The sequence below is a fragment of the Leptonychotes weddellii genome, chromosome 3, assembly GCF_054177405.1.
Source record: "Leptonychotes weddellii isolate Sample4059 chromosome 3, ASM5417740v2, whole genome shotgun sequence".
In the NCBI taxonomy this organism is placed as follows: Eukaryota; Metazoa; Chordata; class Mammalia; order Carnivora; family Phocidae; genus Leptonychotes; species Leptonychotes weddellii.
Window position 1 is genome coordinate 40,932,005 of NC_138371.1, and position 16,467 is coordinate 40,948,471.

General features: G+C 39.4%; 1 pseudogene; it reads right to left on the reverse strand.

The window, feature by feature from the left end:
• Positions 1-13,660: 13,660 nt before the first annotated feature.
• On the reverse strand, positions 13,661-15,593 carry LOC115942597 (akirin-1 pseudogene; annotated as a pseudogene).
• Between the last annotated feature and the right edge of the window lie 874 nt (positions 15,594-16,467).

The following is a 16,467-nucleotide window of genomic DNA, read 5'->3' on the forward strand; positions in this document are numbered from 1 at the left end:
TTCCAAGCCAGTGGATATAGAGATGAGAGATGGACCAACTAGAGATGTTAGGGGCAAACAGGACACGGCTTTGCATCGTTGTTTGGGGAAAGGAGTCTTTGAATGAGAGGGAAGTCCCAGACCTAAGGGGAGAAATATTATGTCTTGTTTTTCCTTTCCTTCCAGGACCACACCACTGAGAATGGCTTTTAGAAACGATAAACTAGTGTGGGCCTTGTTGGTAGTGGGTAGTGAGTGACTGAATAACCCGCTTATTATTTTGTTTTTTAAATTTTGGAGTCTACATATATTAGTCCAGTCTCCATTCTCCTCAAATACTTTCTAAGGCTATAGTCTGGATAGGACCAAAACCACCCTAAATTAAAGAAAGAAAGAAATTCTAGACCAAGACTAAAGGGATTGACTCACAATTTGAGGGGTGAATAAAATACCCCCAGTATTTCCCCGTCTATGCTCCCCTCTGCTACCATGATCTTTTGCTTGTAATTTCCAAAGCCAAACTTCTTAAACAAGTTGGCCCCATTTCCTTATTCCCTCTCACTGTTTGACCTGACTTTTTTCTCCATCTCTCCTCCAATATAGTTCTTGCTGATGACTGATCAATTTTTTTTTTTTTAGTTTCATCTTATTTGACCACAAGGCAGAATTTTTTTTTCTGTGACTCCTAATGTCCCTCTGACCTTCCTACTCCCTCTTTTAGACTTACCCTCCTCTAATGAGACCATAAAAGTTGGAGCCCCTCAAGTCTTATTCCTAAACCCTTTCTCTTAATCTACCTACATCCACAGACAAGTGATGTCCCCGGTACCTCTTTTGAAGTTATCAGAGGTTTTCCAATGAATCAAACTTACTGTTTTTCCCCCTGCCCCCCTCCCCCCAGTGCACTCTCTACAATGTTATTTTAAAAAAGTAATCTTGTCACTTCTCCACTTTTAAAGACTGGCTCCTGCTTGCTTCTCCTACTGTCACCAGTCTCAGGCTCTATCAACAACACATCCTCCTCTCAGTCTTTACTAAGGCAGTTCCTCTGCCTGAAATATTTCTGCCCCCCTCTCCCCTCCAACTTCATCTAGTTGTTGACTAATCATCCTTCATGTTTTAGCCCAAATGTTACTTCCTCAGAAAAGCTTCCTGACAACACCAAAATAGATCAAGTCTATCTCTCACGAGCTTCAAAGACCCTTGAACTCTCCTTCTAAAGGCTTTTTGCTGTTTTAATGTATTCAAGTGATTATTTGATTAATTTGTATCTCCCTTACTAGACTGTAAGCTCCAGAAGAGGAGGCACCTTGGCTATTAGTCCTCTCTGTAGCTCCAGAACCCAGTATAGAGAATGAGTGAAGAGACCAACCAGTCATAATCGTTCAAGAGCCTGAAAAGTGTCCCCCTGACCCCCGTGTCTCCAGGGAGTAGGTCTTCCACAGCCAGAGGGCATGGGATCCTGGAGTAGGTACACTGGCCCCAGAAGTAAGCATGGATTGTGACTGCCTCATGCTTAATTGTGCCAATTTCAATTTCTGGTGATCTTCTTTTCTGATTATTTGAATAATTCCTGAAAGCCTTGCTCATTGTCACAGTTTTTATTTTTAAAATGTTTTAAAATAATGTTTGTAGAGCATTTTATAAAGTATATACATTTTCATAATGTCATTTCAATCTCCAAACACCTTCTGAAAGAACATATTATTCTTAACTGACAGATGTGGAAAATGAGGCTTAGAGGGATTAAGTGACTAACCCCAATTCTCTCAGCTAATAAGGGACTAAGCAGGGACTTCATTCCAGATTTTGCAATGCCATGTTCTGTCTTTTCCCACTGCTAGATAATTTCTCTAGCTTCTCTGGCTTCTCTTCACTTGGTCAAGTCTGAATTTGGACTTTTAGGGTTAACAATAACCCAAGAATGATGTAGCTTGCATCACAGCTGTACATATGGCATATGTAACATGTATTATGGCATTTATATATCTCTCTCTCTCCTAATTTGGGAGAATACCTCCATCTGTATCAGTTTTTCTTATACTAGAGGGGAGACATTTGACTTGAATAATTGTCCTTGTCAAATAGCCATGTTTTCCTTTCTTCCTTCCTTCTTTTCTTCTTCTTTCTTTTTTTTTAAATTTAAATGATAATGTTCAAAGAACTGTTCACTGGGTTTACAAAATAATAGGACAAACCCTCAAATCTATGGAAAGATGAATTATTATTATTCATCTGTTTGAATCATTACTTTTTCATGATATTATCACGCCATATTTATATCACTTCAGATAAAATAAAAAATGCAAAACAATTATTAGAGTAGCTTTTTAAATTTTTTTAAAGATTTATTTATTTATTTGAGAGCAAGAGAGAGCACAAGTGGGAGAAAGGGCAGAGGGAGAGGAGAGTGATTCTCAAGCTGACTCTGTGCTGAGCTGGAGCCCGATGCAGGGCTTGATCTCACAAACCTGAGATCATGACCTGAGGTGAAATCCAGAGTCAGCTGCTTAATCAACTTGAGTCACCCAGGCGCCCCTAGATAGAGTAGCTTTTATAACAGCTGGTTAGGCATCCTAAAGTGGGGCAAAACCTTACCTTTTGCAGCATTAAAAAAAGAGAAGTATATATATTTATCATTCAGGTTTGCAGGTACGGCCAAGTCCTTTATTGCTGGGCATTTAATTGCACAAGAATTTGGATGTCCATTTCTGAATTCAAGGTTTGTTAGTCCTGACTAGCTGGTTAGTTGCGACTGAAAAACAGAAAAGTAATTGCAGTGCGGAAAATCTGACTCTTTACTTTGGGCTAATTTAGATTTTTATCGAGTGTCTTCCCCTTAAGGCAAGCTTTATGGTGGCAGTTGAAGTCCAATTCTTGGCTCCATAAATATTTATTTGAAGATCACCTGTAAATTTAGGTCATGGTTCTAGTGTCACTATGGGAATGTGATGAACACATTTGCTGCAGGGGCTCAGCAAAAAAAGAAGGTTAGAAGGAGCTGTGCAATATACCTGGAAACTGCAGGCCCTTGTGCAGACACCATAGATTGTAAGATTCACCATGAATTTGAAAACAACCTCTTTCCTTTTCAAGAAAGAAAAGAAAACCAGCAGAAGACCATGGTCCTAAGGACTCCAGCAGTCCCAGGCCACACCAACTCTCTCTGAAAGCAGCGGGGATTCATAAAAACAAATGAACAAATGAGCAAAAAGCCTCAGTTCATGGAAAAGAACCCATTTTAAATAGAATCACATTAATATAAAAACATTTTGATTCTAGAAAAGTTAAACTGGAAAAAAAAAAGTGCATCTTAGGTTACAGGAAGCCTGGTAGCTAATTCTATGTGGCCAATTACTTTTTAGTTTACATGAGTTAGCCTGGATCATTGGAGGAAGGCACGTCAAAATATCTCAGTTCAAGGGACTTCAGGACTGTGAGTTTCAAAACTGCTTGCCAGATAACCCCTGATAGTGCAACTAAACACATCTCAAAAGATGGGGATTTTACATGGTGGGTAATTACTGGGCAACTAGATATTTCTTCTTCAAAAACAAAAATCCTCAAACATTTCAGATTCTTTAATTTAGATTCGCATGAAGAGAAAAGAATACAAAGCAAAAACTTGTATTTCATGTATGGATTTTTGAAACTCTGAAACATTTACTTCAAGCAACTAAAATAAGCAACAAATTTCTTAAACATCCCTATTAAATAATGTGGTTTCAGACAGATGGCTTGAAAATAGACTCATGAAATGTAGAAGAGAGATTAATTCACTTATAGTGAAATGATATCTATAAAATCTATAACATCTATAATTATAGGAAAACTTACTGTAACAAATTACACTGGTGTTATTTACAAGCCCGAAGAAAATGATTTCCTACTTACATTCTGACTAGAGTGGGAACCTGGTAAACTCACGCTGGGGCCTGACTCCTTCAGATGCACACGGAGCATCTAGTGCAGATTATATGACAGGCATCGCCTCATAAAGAAGTTTAAATGCTTTGAAATTACTATGATGAAAGTTCTTCTCTAGTCTAAATATAGGACAAAGCATTGTATTACTAAGAAGAGTCAATAGTCTAAAATTTAGAAAGTTTTTGTGAATAGCTGCTGTGGATAAAAAAAATTATAAGAAAGTGTGATGATTTTAATTCAGAATCATTCTAGAAAAGGCATTAGTCTTTTTTTTTTCCTGTAAATTCCTTCTAAATTACTTCTTGCCTAAAATCACCTTGTTCTATAGCCAGTGGTTTAGAAAAATCGTTCCTTTTTACGGGGCCTCTAAAAATATATTCTGCTGTACACATGGGAGAGTCTGTAAAGAGAATTTACATTATAATGAGTCATTATTTTTTAAAGCCCCGATATATAATCTGTAATGTGTATACACAGAATGATGAAAATGACAAGTTAGATTTCTTTTTGCTACTGATAAATTATTAAAAAGTCAAACTTGTTCAAACAAATGTTTTATTATCGTTTTTGTCATTTTCCTCCTAATGGAAAAATGGTCAAATACTAGACACATAGCTTCAACTGGGTCAAATATAGTTGAACTTTTTCTTTTAACCAACTCTACAATTGGTACAGCTTGTCATTGTTGGATCCATTTTTAGATGCCCAGAAATAGACTCTTACTATGAGGGAAATCACATGGTTGGATTCCTGTTACATCTTCAGAGGAGATGCCAGTGTGTGGCTTTACAATGAGATACTGGGGAGGAGGAATATAATTGATTCTGTTTGATGGTAGTCTGGGTTCTTCCCTGGCAGAAAAAGGTATGGAAGTGTGCAGTAATATGTAAGTATATAGTACTTTTTGTCTCAGAATAAGCCTGTGGGATTTCAGCTTGAGGCTTCTGTGAGGAGAATGAAGAATGCCTTCAAAAATCTTAGCCCCTCTTGTTTTTATGTTTTTCCAGCAAAGAACTCAAACTTGGCACTTCTACAAATGCATATTTGTTAGCTGTATGTTGTGATACAACATGTCCTGAATTGAATTAAGGAAACTATCTTTCAGTTCTATAATGTTAATACTCCTTCCCTTTTTCATAGTATTTACCATCCATTACAACACCTCAATCTCAACAGGGTTGATGTATTTTATAGGGACATTTTCTCTCTTAGATGACTACAGTTGATGATGGATTAGTCCATTCACATGATCTGCACTAATGTTTTATGAGAACTGTGGATATTCTGGGAGCTAGGTAATCAGAAAAGCCCTTTGGCTTCCCTCGAATATCAGGGTGAAACCTTGCCTCTTGGACTGAAAAACTTTTCAGTGAGTCAGAGGAACAGGTAATTGTATTTAATCTTATGTAAACCAGCCACCAGGAAACATTTGCTACTTATTCCATAATCCATTCTCCCTACTTCCCTATCACCCTCCATATTGCACCCAAACAGCAAAGTTTGTCTAAGAAGAAAACCCTGCCTGCAGTATTTACCTTCTGCTCACATGAGAACATTTGTGTTTGCACGGGGACTATATCCACTTATAAGCCAACACACTAACACTCTGAAAAAAAATGGTATGTTAATGAGCCATTGTCCACACAATAAATACCGTTGTCTTCTCCTTGCAAATAGGATGTGATGGACTCACTGACACCGACCAGGAACTTGTTTTCCATTTGTGCTGGTGGATTTTCACAGATCTATCCATACCTTGCCTTACTTGCCTCGTTGCTGGTGATCTTATAAACAATGTGAGAGGCAGTTAACAGGAGATTGGAATGTAAGACCGGAGTCTTTAATTTGTCCAGATATGTTCTTATTGATGAGGTGATGTACACTGGTAAAACAACAGCCGCATCATTGTTGCTTTTAGGAAATAGAATCATTTACAGTGATCCAGAACAAACCACACCTAACAAGGCTGTGGGAACTGACCACACTTCTCACCAAGCATTTGTAGTCAACCTTTGCTATCTTCTCCATCTTAAATTTATCCCCAGACTCTTTTACTTCCGCCTTGAGAATTCTAGTTTTCTTCTTTTTGTTGCCCTAATGCTCCCTGTATACCTGGTTAGCTTCTCCCTTAAACAAAGGATACAGTTGGGGTGGCTGTGCTTTGTAGGCTCAGCTCCTTTCATTACTAAACTAAATCCTGTCTAACTGCACTCACTTCAATTTTGCCATTAGATCTCATTAGCTTGAGATCTAGTTTTCAGAATAATAAATTTCTACTGAACATAAAACAAGAGTACATTTGAGGACCAGGGTACTTCAGATACAGTGAGTGAACATTGAGACCAATGCCCAGCAATCCTTTTTGACTCTACAACAGTGGTCGTGCTTCCTGCTGAAGTTAGAAATTTCTGTTGCTGGTGTCCCACATCAGGACCATATCACAATTTTCCAATGCATGCTTATTCAATGAAATAGAGGTATAATTGAAAAAGGACCACCAGCATCGTGGGCCAGGTAAATTACAGATAAAAAGGTTTTGGTGGGGGGGGGGGGACCTGGGTGGCTCAGTTGGTTAAGTGTCCAACTCTTGGTTTCAGCTCAGGTCATGATCCCAGGGTTCTGGGATTGAGCCCCACATGGGGCTCTGCACTCAGCGGGGAGTCTGCTCAAGATTCTCTCTCTCCCTCTGCCCCTCCCCCGTCCATGTGCTCTCTCTCTCTCTCAAATAAATAAATCTGCAAAAAAAAAAAGGTTTTGGTGGTCTGGCATGGAAGCCCAACCATCATTTTTCTAATCTGACAAGAACACATTTTCCCATTGAAACAGTCAGTTTAATACTCCACCTAATGCCTTTAAGTTAGAAACAAACGGTAACACATATGTACAACAGGGAGGCAAGAGAAGGTCAGAACAAACCCAATACATGAATAGACAAAATTTGTACTGTGTATAAGGATACATTTATTATAGGGATCAGGAATGAGGAAATGTATTTATGGGTTAGCAGAGTTGACCAGGATATAGTGATTCCAGACATACTTTTGGGGAAAATAATAAGGAGTATCTTTTGAGAGAAGGTGACTGAGCAGTAATTCAGAAAAGCCTGACAAACTAACATAGGAAGGATCCCTTTCCAATGCCACAGCATCCAAAGGCTTGGGTTCAAACTTGAAAAAAAAAAAAATCATTTTACCGCCCTTGAATGATTAGCCAAAAGCCACAGGAGACTTGATATGATTCCCTGTGAGGAACCATGAACCTTGATGATCTTTTAAAGTCTCTTCCTGTTCCGTAATCTGAATCTTCTTGAAGAGATATTCTAATTATACAGCTAAGAAGATTTAGTAATTGCCTCTTGCTTTTCTAGAGAAAAGCTACTTCAGGAAGTGAAGTCACAATAGACAAACTATTCACCCATAGTCCTTTGTTGGTGCAAAAACTAGTCTAGGCAATTTTACTCCCAATCCGGACTATAGGAACCAAGTTAGGATTGGGTCACAGCGCCCTCTAGCCTGCATGCCTGCATAGCCAGAGGCGGGGTTTTCTAGGATTCTGTAGGAAACCATTAGGCTTTGTTAGTAGGAGATTTTCTTCATACAATATATTCTCTTATCATTTGTTTATGTAATTTATAGACTTCAAAAGTGTCGCTCCCTCTTCAAGTTAAAGGACACTGTTATTCATTTTAGGGAAATGAATTACACTACACCCAAGACCTCCTCTACTCCACTGATCTAACATTCCTTGGAGTTTTAATTTTTAAAACCTGACTTTCAGATATTTTGTTCTCATGAAGGAAAGAAGTTTATAGCAAAACATCTTCATATAGATGATGAAGTCACTGAGTATTTTAAGATCACATATTTGGAAAAGTAAATGGACGGGTATGTAATATTAGGTGGAACCATATTGCATTTCTCTAAACCATGTTTGACCTACAAAAACGGCTGTTCTGTATGGTTTACCCTAATATTTAAAAGGATAAATAAGAAACGATGAAGAGAACTGGGATCTGGGAGACATATGAGAGGCAGAATTATTTTTTTAGATATATTATTTGAAATCCAAGGATCTTTTCACCATATTTGCAAAGTTAGTAAAAACATCTTAAGAGGAGAAAAAAGAAAACTATATGGTCATAAATTTTCCTAGACTGACTTTCTCCTCTTCCCACACTCCTCCCCATACACTTCTCCCTTCTTTGCCAGAGTTGTTCATTAAACTATCTGATGAGCTATTATTTTCAAACTTCTGACAAATAATTTTTAGAAATATAATCTAAGGAAATGTATCATCCGATTACATAAATATACATATCATATGTGTAAGGGTTTTTATTGTTTTAAAATAGTGGAAAATTTAAACAACAGATGGGAGATTGTATAATAGAATATGATACATGCATCTATTAGAATACTCTGTAGGCATTGTTTTTAAATTTACTTTTAGTATGCTTTATAACTTTTTTTTGGATAGCTGGACTTGATGTACTGGTAAAAGGAACTGCTGTAGATAGGCCTTTAGTAATAAGGTATGTGTGTGGGGGAGCGCCTGGGTGGCTCAGCTGTTAAGCGTCTGCCTTCGGCTCCGGTCATGATCCCAGGGTCCTAGAATCAAGCCCCGCATCGAGCTCCCTGCTCCACAGGAAGCCTGCTTCTCCCTTTCCCTCTCCCACTCCCCCTGCTTGTGTTCCCTTTCTCGCTGTGTCTCTCTCTGTCAAATAAATAAATAAAATCTTAAAAAAAAAAAAGGTATGTGTTTGGGGGGAAGCAGTTTATTGTTCTATGATCAGGTCTCAGTCTTCGAGTGAGCCTATGCTTCTGGATTGTAAATGTCAAAGCGTTTCATAGTCTTTTTCTCCCCCTTTGGGTGGGACAGGATGGCTAGAGTGGGCTGGCCTTGGATATTTCCCTTCCCCTACGTGAAAGAATAGAGCTGACTGGAGTGGCTATTTCCCTTCCCCAGGTGAGGCAGGCTGTATAATACGCCAGCAGGCTAGGCTCTAGTTAACTAGTTTCTCCTGAGGGCAGGCCTTATTCGGAAGAACAGACGCTTCTGGTCTCTTTCAAAATGGATACTTCTTCCTTCCCAGCCAGAAGCCGGAGGGGAATTTTCTCCGTGCTCAATCTCCTGGAGGTAAATTTTACAAAATTGTGGAGATCCACTATGACTGAGTCCCCTGGAGTTCTTAATCCTCAGATTTGGATATCCTGAGCCTCCAGCAATTCATCAATCACAGTTCAAGTTTTCTGAGCCTCGTTACTGAGGTGGTTTCCACTAAGTGAGTTTCTGCTCTGGTAAGCCATGACTCTCTGTTTGCCGATCAGTCTTTCCAGTCTTGGAGATAGAGATTTGCCCAATGTCCTCTCCTCCCTTATGAATCCAGGGAAAGTTGATGATTTTTCAGTGTGTTTAGCTTTTTACTTGTTAGGATGGCATGGCTACCACCAACTTCTTTAAATGCAAAACAATAAATGCCTTGAAATGAGTTTTTAAGGAGACACTGAGGTTCTTCCTAAGGAACATTAAGGGATGTTACAAGAGAAATGGAAGAAATCTCTAGGGCAAAAGGAGAGCAGAGGAGGGAAGCCAGGGGGTGAGATAAGAAAGGAAAGTAAAATACCAGGAGCCCATGAAAACAGTGGCTCAAGAGAGAGCACCTCTATACAAGGTGTAAGGGCATTGGGTCTGAGGAAATACTGCTGTGAGGTGCCAAGACTCAAATTGGATCAGAGGCCTTGCCAGCCAGAAAACTACCTAGAGTTTCTATGAACGAGAACTTCACATTGCCTATACCCAGGACCTGTTTCTGTCCATCGTGTAATATGCACTCTGGGAGAACTGTCTTCTCTCTGTACCAGGTTCTCACCAGCTGATTATCCAGCATGACAATGCTCAGTCTATCCACCAGTCTTTGCTTTCTCCTACCTCTTGACAATGTCTTTAGGGCATCTATTAGCCCAAGGGGACCTATTGGTGTGGTGGTTGTATGGGAGGGATGGGGCTGACAAACTGACTATGCTTGAGGACCCTAAGCTTGAGCAACCAGGAGTGGACCCCACTCTTTGTCTGAATACATTAAAAAAAGATCTGAAAGGAAATATACCAAATTAGTACAAGATATTTTGACCTCTCTGTTGGACAATTTTTTCCCAATATTGTTCTATGAGATTGTTTTGACTTTGTTTCTAAATATCAGAACTTTAATGACCATTTATAGGCTTATTGTGTTTAAAGAGAGAGAGAGAGAGAGAGAGAGACAACAAATCCAAAACGGAGTCACTTGTGCTGGGCCCTTTGTCAGCAAACCAAGACTTAATGTCCAAGTTAATTGTGGTCTCAGCCTTTGCAGGGAATATGACCTTTAACCAGCTAAGGTGGAATCACCTGATCAGCACTGGTGGGGTAATCTGCAAGATAGAGCCCTGCCCTTCCCTGAAAGGAAGGCAACCTTGCCTGAAACAACTTATTTTTTATTAGAAACTTCCTTTTCAGCCCCCTTCTGCCTATAAATCCTTTCATTTAGTTCAGCTCTCCGGAGCTCTTTTCCACTTGCTAGGTGGGATGCTGCCCAACTCATGAATTGTTGAATAAAGCCAATTAGATTTTCAGATTTACTCAGTTGACTTTTGTTTTTTAACAATTGATTTTCAGAGCTAAAATATATTGTTTCCATTTTTATTTTGCTAAAATGATTTTCTTCAAGGAACAGCTTTTATGTGTAAATTCTGTAATGAAGATTTTTATTGATGGCACATAGTACATGACCTTTATTAGGGTGCATTATTACTACTAAGTCCAATTTCTCCAGGTCAAATTTAATTTTTTCAAGAAGATGGAATTCTTCCATTACTTCTAATCAAAATTATCTTGTGTATATAGTTTTAGCAATTTATTTCTCCTAAAGAAAGCCAAAATTTTTCTGGGTTAATGTGTGCAGTTATCCCTTCAGCTGGTTTCCTAGCTATTATAATGAAGAAGGGTCCATTCCACCTGGTGTCACAGAAGAAGGCAGGTGCTAAAAAGCAGGGAGATTCAGTGGTGGGAAGATGAAAGAATATTTATCCAAGAGCTTCTATTTTCCCTCATGATGTATGGGGCAAGGAGAACAACTAAAAGTGAAGGAGGAGAAGGATGTGAGTAAGTTTCTGGAGAGAGGAGAATGTAGGATGTGGTTATTTTGGAGAGAGGAGAAGCTGTAATACATATCAGGCAAATAGGGTAGGATTATTAGTGTTAAGGGCTCATTTGAGATCTGTGGTCATGGATTTTAAGTGAGACCAGCTGTGTATGTTTCTCCCACTATGTTCAGCTGCTTGAATTCAGGAGAATGGCAGACAGTTGAGTTTCCCTTGAGTTGGAGTTTGGCAAGGTGTTGGTGGCTGAGGAAGAAAGCATTGCTCCCATAACTGTCTTTTCTCTCCTACATCATCAAACTTTTACTCTCAGATTTTTTCCTTTGGTATAAAATATCTTTCAGTACCTACCAACCTTAAACAACAACAATCAATACAAAACAAAATACTAAACCAAACCTGTTACTGCACTCCTTTAAAAAGAATCAAGCTACCACCCCTATTTATCTGTTCCCTTCAGAGCTTAACTTCTTAAATGATAGTCTCAGCTCCATTTCCCCACTTTGTATTTTCTCAACCCATTCTAATCCAGCTCCTTTCCATGACTCCACTGACACTGTGTTTATCAGACAACCAGTGACTGCCATTGTGCAGCATTAATAGTCCATCCTCTGTCCTCCTCTTGAAACCACCTTCTTCTCTTGGATACCTTGACACAACACATCCCTCTTTTCCACCCCCACCCCCTTTTCATTGGCTGCTCCTTTGAGATCTCTTTCATAAGTTTTAAATTGTTGGAGATCATGTTGTTAGGAATCACTTTTTGTTATCTTATTTATTTTTCCTAGGGAATCTTCTTTACTAGCAAGTATTTAAGTATTATTTATATGCCAATGATCTCCATAAATTGATTTTCCAATGTTGAAAAATCCTTGCATTCCTAGATCCACCATTGATAATGATGTAGTGTTATTTTTTTTGTACATTGATGAGTGCAGTTTGCTAATGCTTTATTTAGGAGTTTTGCAACTGTATTAGTGAGATTACCTATAACTTTTTTTGCATTTGAATTAAATACAATTTTTTTCAAAATAAACCCTATTAAAGAAAAACTATTCTATATTCCAACTAAAACTATTTTAGTAGAACTTTCCTTTCTAGAAACACTAATTGAGGAAGCAAGGCATTTTGTAAAATGTTGTCCTGAACAAGCCACAGTAAAAAATAAATATTTACATAACTTTCACTTCCTCAAAACAGAGGATACTTTCTGTTCCTCAGACTTGGAAACAAGGTAAAGAACAGCCCCTCAGCAACTTTGAGCAAGGAGGTTGCTAAAACAAAACTCAAGCAATTGAGGGGCTCCTCTGTGGCTCAGTTGATTGAGCATCTGACTTTTGGTTTTGGCTCAGGTCATGATCTCAGCGTCACGGGATTGAGCCTCAGGCTCCGCACTCAGCAGCAAGTCTGCTTGGTGTTCTCTCCTCTGCTCCTCCTCCTGCTCTCTCTCTCTCTCTCTGTCTAAAATAAGTAAATAAATCAATCTTTAAAACAAACAAACAAAACTCAAGCAGTTGAATATGGACATCTCTTAAAAGAATTTGGGGGAACCTAACAAAGGATCCTAGTTCTTTTTGTGATAACGTATACAAAGGTGAACTGGCTCCTCCCAAATAGCAGTGATGACAGAGCCTGGCCCAGCCTGGTGCTCACTTATGCAATGTTCCCTGAAAAAATCTGGTACTTCTGCCCAGAGGAGACATTTTCTTTTTAGAGATTCAGTGTCCAGGGAGCTCTTTATGCTAATGATGTGAATGTAGACTCCATGTGAGTATGTTAAGGATTGGAGGCAAAAGTATTTTTCTAACATGGCTGGGCAGAGTCCAGGTATCAAATGGCTCATTTCCAGTTTGTCCTATTCCCTCACCACACATTTGTAGACCTAGGACCACAGACCTCTGCTACATCATCATAATCACATCTAATGTCTGTCCTAACTTATGATTCATGTTCTGTGCCTGACAACAGTCCCTGCATTTAACAAATAATACCTACATGTAAAACAATCCACTGTTACCAGGCATATGGTCACAAAACTTTAGTAATCTTCTGCAGACCAAGCAAATGTTTTAAACCATAACTGGTCATGCATCAAATTCACAGTCAGATAACCCCAAGATCACAAAAATTTACACATTACAAATAAAAGACACACACACACACACACACACTTCTTACAGAACTGTGCTTAGGGAAACTATTTGATGAGTGCCACTGAAGTCCTATTTTGCTAAATACATGCTACTCCAGGTATTTTTGTTTGGAAAATCTATCCCCGTAGGGCACAGTTGTTTATTGGAGGAGAAGAAAAGGAAGAGATGCTTGTGGCAACCAGACAGGTTTTTTTGTTTGTTTGTTTATTTAGGTGTAGTGTTCCATGATTCATTGTTTGCGTATAACACCCAGTGCTCCATTCAATATGTGCCCTCTTTAATACCCATCACCAGGATAACCCATCCACCCATCCCCCTCTCCTCTAGAATCCTCAGTTTGTTTCTCAAAGTCCACAGTCTCTCGTGGTTCATCTCCCCCTCTGATTTCCTCCCCTTCATTTTTCCCTTCCAACTATCTTCTTCTTCTTTTTTAACATATAATGTATTATTTGTTTCAGAGGTACAGGTCTGTGATTCATCAGTCTTACACAGTTTTTTTTTTTTTTAAAGATTTTATTTATTTGACAGAGAGACACAGCGAGAGACGGAACACAAGCAGGGAGAGTGGGAGAGGGAGAGCAGGCTTCCCGCTGAGCAGAGAGCCCGATGCGGGACTCAATCCCAAGACCCTGGGATCATGACCTGAGCCGAAGGCAGATGCTTAACGACTGAGCCACCCAGGTGCCCCACTCTTACACAGTTTTAAGGTCTTCTCAAGTTGTATAAAATGGACCTAAAGACATGTTTAAGTGTTGTCAGGATGGAAAGCTGGAGCTGCAATGTGGTAGCAAACCAGTTGCAAAAGCATACAGCAGCTATGCCTTGTGGTCAAACCTGTTCCCAGATATGCAAAAAAGTTTCAGGACACATAGCTTGTTGGCCTTGTTCCATATCATTACATAATGTGATCAATCATGTATGAATTTCACAGAAGATTCATATTCTGCTACACTGTTATAGAGGATTTGCTCATACCCCTCCTAAATCTGATCTTCCTAGTCTTTTAAGAGATGCTTACATATTATTCCAACTTGTAGGGAGGTAAAGGGGGGCTGGTCCTTCTTCAGAAGGAATCTGGGGAACTAGGTGGTATGCATTGCTGAGGAGTAAGGCTGATTCTCCGAAATACAAGCTTCACTCTGATTAGGAACAACCTGTGAATGTCTCTACCTCTGATAATGACTATCTTCATGATTTATCTTCTGAAAATTTTCTCCAGAGTTGGACGGTGGGCAGCTGGGCAGAACAGGCTGAAGCACAGTGGGCTGAGGTGGCATGGCCCGCACGACCTAGGATCCCGGGTGTGGCCTGGCAGTGGGGCATGGCGCTGCTGGGGAGAACCTGGGCTCAGCAGCGCCCCCTGGTCTGCAGCGGCGTCATGGGGCTCCCGTTGCTGCCAAGCAGCAGGGCCTTGAGCGGATGCTGTGGGGCTGTGGCCCAACCACCTGCTGCTCTGTGGAGCTGACAGACACGGCCTCTCCAGTGGCACCTTCAGCACCCCACACAGAGGGATTGTAATAATAACGTGCACAATTACCACTAGAGTATACTGTGATTAACTAGCAATTGTAAAGTATTAGGTAAATATCATACACCCATACAAGAGTAGAATAACTGAAATCCAGTCTCTGAAATTTAAGTAAAAAGAAATGGCACTTAATTGTTTTATATATTAATATTTTTCCTCTTAGTTTATAATTTTAGAAGACTTTAAAAATGCCAGATCCATGATCCCAAGTTTTTCAAGTGTGAGGAAGCCTTTATAACAGAGAATATTTTATAGGCCTTTATGTGACTAAGTTTATAACAATTTTTTTCTTAAGTTTTTTATTTTCAGTATAGTTAACATACAGTGTCATCAGTTTCAGGTGTACAATATAGTGATTCAACTATTCTATCCATTATCCAGTGCTCATCATGAGAAGTGTGCTCTTTTATCCCCATCACTTACTCCATCCAGCCCCCCACCCACTGCCCTTCTGGTAACGATCTGTTTGTTCTCTATAGCTAAGAGTCTGTTTCTTGGTTTGTCTCTCTCTCTCTCTCTCCCTTTTTTCCTTTATTTGTTTTGTTTCTTAAATTCCATATATGAGTGAAATCTTATGGTATTCATCCTTCTCTGACTCACTTATTTTGCTTAGCATTATACACTCCAGCTCCATCCATATTGTTGCAAATGGCAAGATTTCATTCTTTCTTATGGCTGAATAATATTTCATTATATATATATACACACACCACTTCTTTATCCATTCGTCTATTGATGGATACTTGGGCTCCTTCCATAGTTTGGCTATTGTAAATAATGCTGCTATAAAAATAGGGGTGCATATATCCCTTTGAATTCATGTTTTTCTATTTTCTGGGTAAATACCCAATAGTGTGTTTGCTGGACCATTGAGTAGTTTTTTTTGTTTGTTTGTTTAGAGAGAGAGAGATCACAAGCTGGGGGGAGAGGTAGAAGCAGACTCCCTGCTGAGCAGGGAGCCGAATGTGGGACTCGATACCAGGACCCTGGGATCATGACCTGAGCTGAAGGCAGACCCTTAACTGACTGAGCCACCCAGGTGGCTCTATTTTTAATTTTTGGTGAACCTCCATACTGTTTTCCACAGTGGCTGCACCAGTTTGGATTTCCACCAATAGTGCAAGAGGGTTCTTTTCTCCATATCCTTGCCAATATCTGTTTTCTTGTGTTTTTGATACTAGTCATTTTCACAGGTGTGAGATGATATCTCATTGTGGTTTTGATTTGCATTTCCCTGATGAGGAGTGATGTTGAATATCTTTTCATGTGTCTGTTGGCCATCTGGATGTTGTCTTTGGACAATGTCCGTTCATGTCTTCTGCCCATTTTTAAATTGGATTATTTGTTTTTTTGTGTTGAGATGTAAAATTTCTTTATATATTTTGGATACTAACCCTTTATCAGATATGTCATTTGTAAATATCTTTTCCCACTCTGTAGATTACCTTTTAGTTTTGTTGATTAGTTCCTTTACTATGGAGAAGCTTTTTATTTTGATGTAATCCCAACGTATTTTTGCTTTTATTTCCTTTGCCTCAGGAGACAGATCAAGAAAAATATGTTGCAACAGGGGCGCCTGGGTGGCTCAGTTGGTTAAGCATCTGCCTTCGGCTCAGGTCATGATCCCAGGGTCCTGGGATCGAGTCCCACATCGGGCTCCTGACTCAGCGGGGAGTCTGCTTCTTCCTCTCCCTCTGCCTCTCCCACTGCTCATGCTCTCTCTCTCTCTCTGTATCTCTGTGTC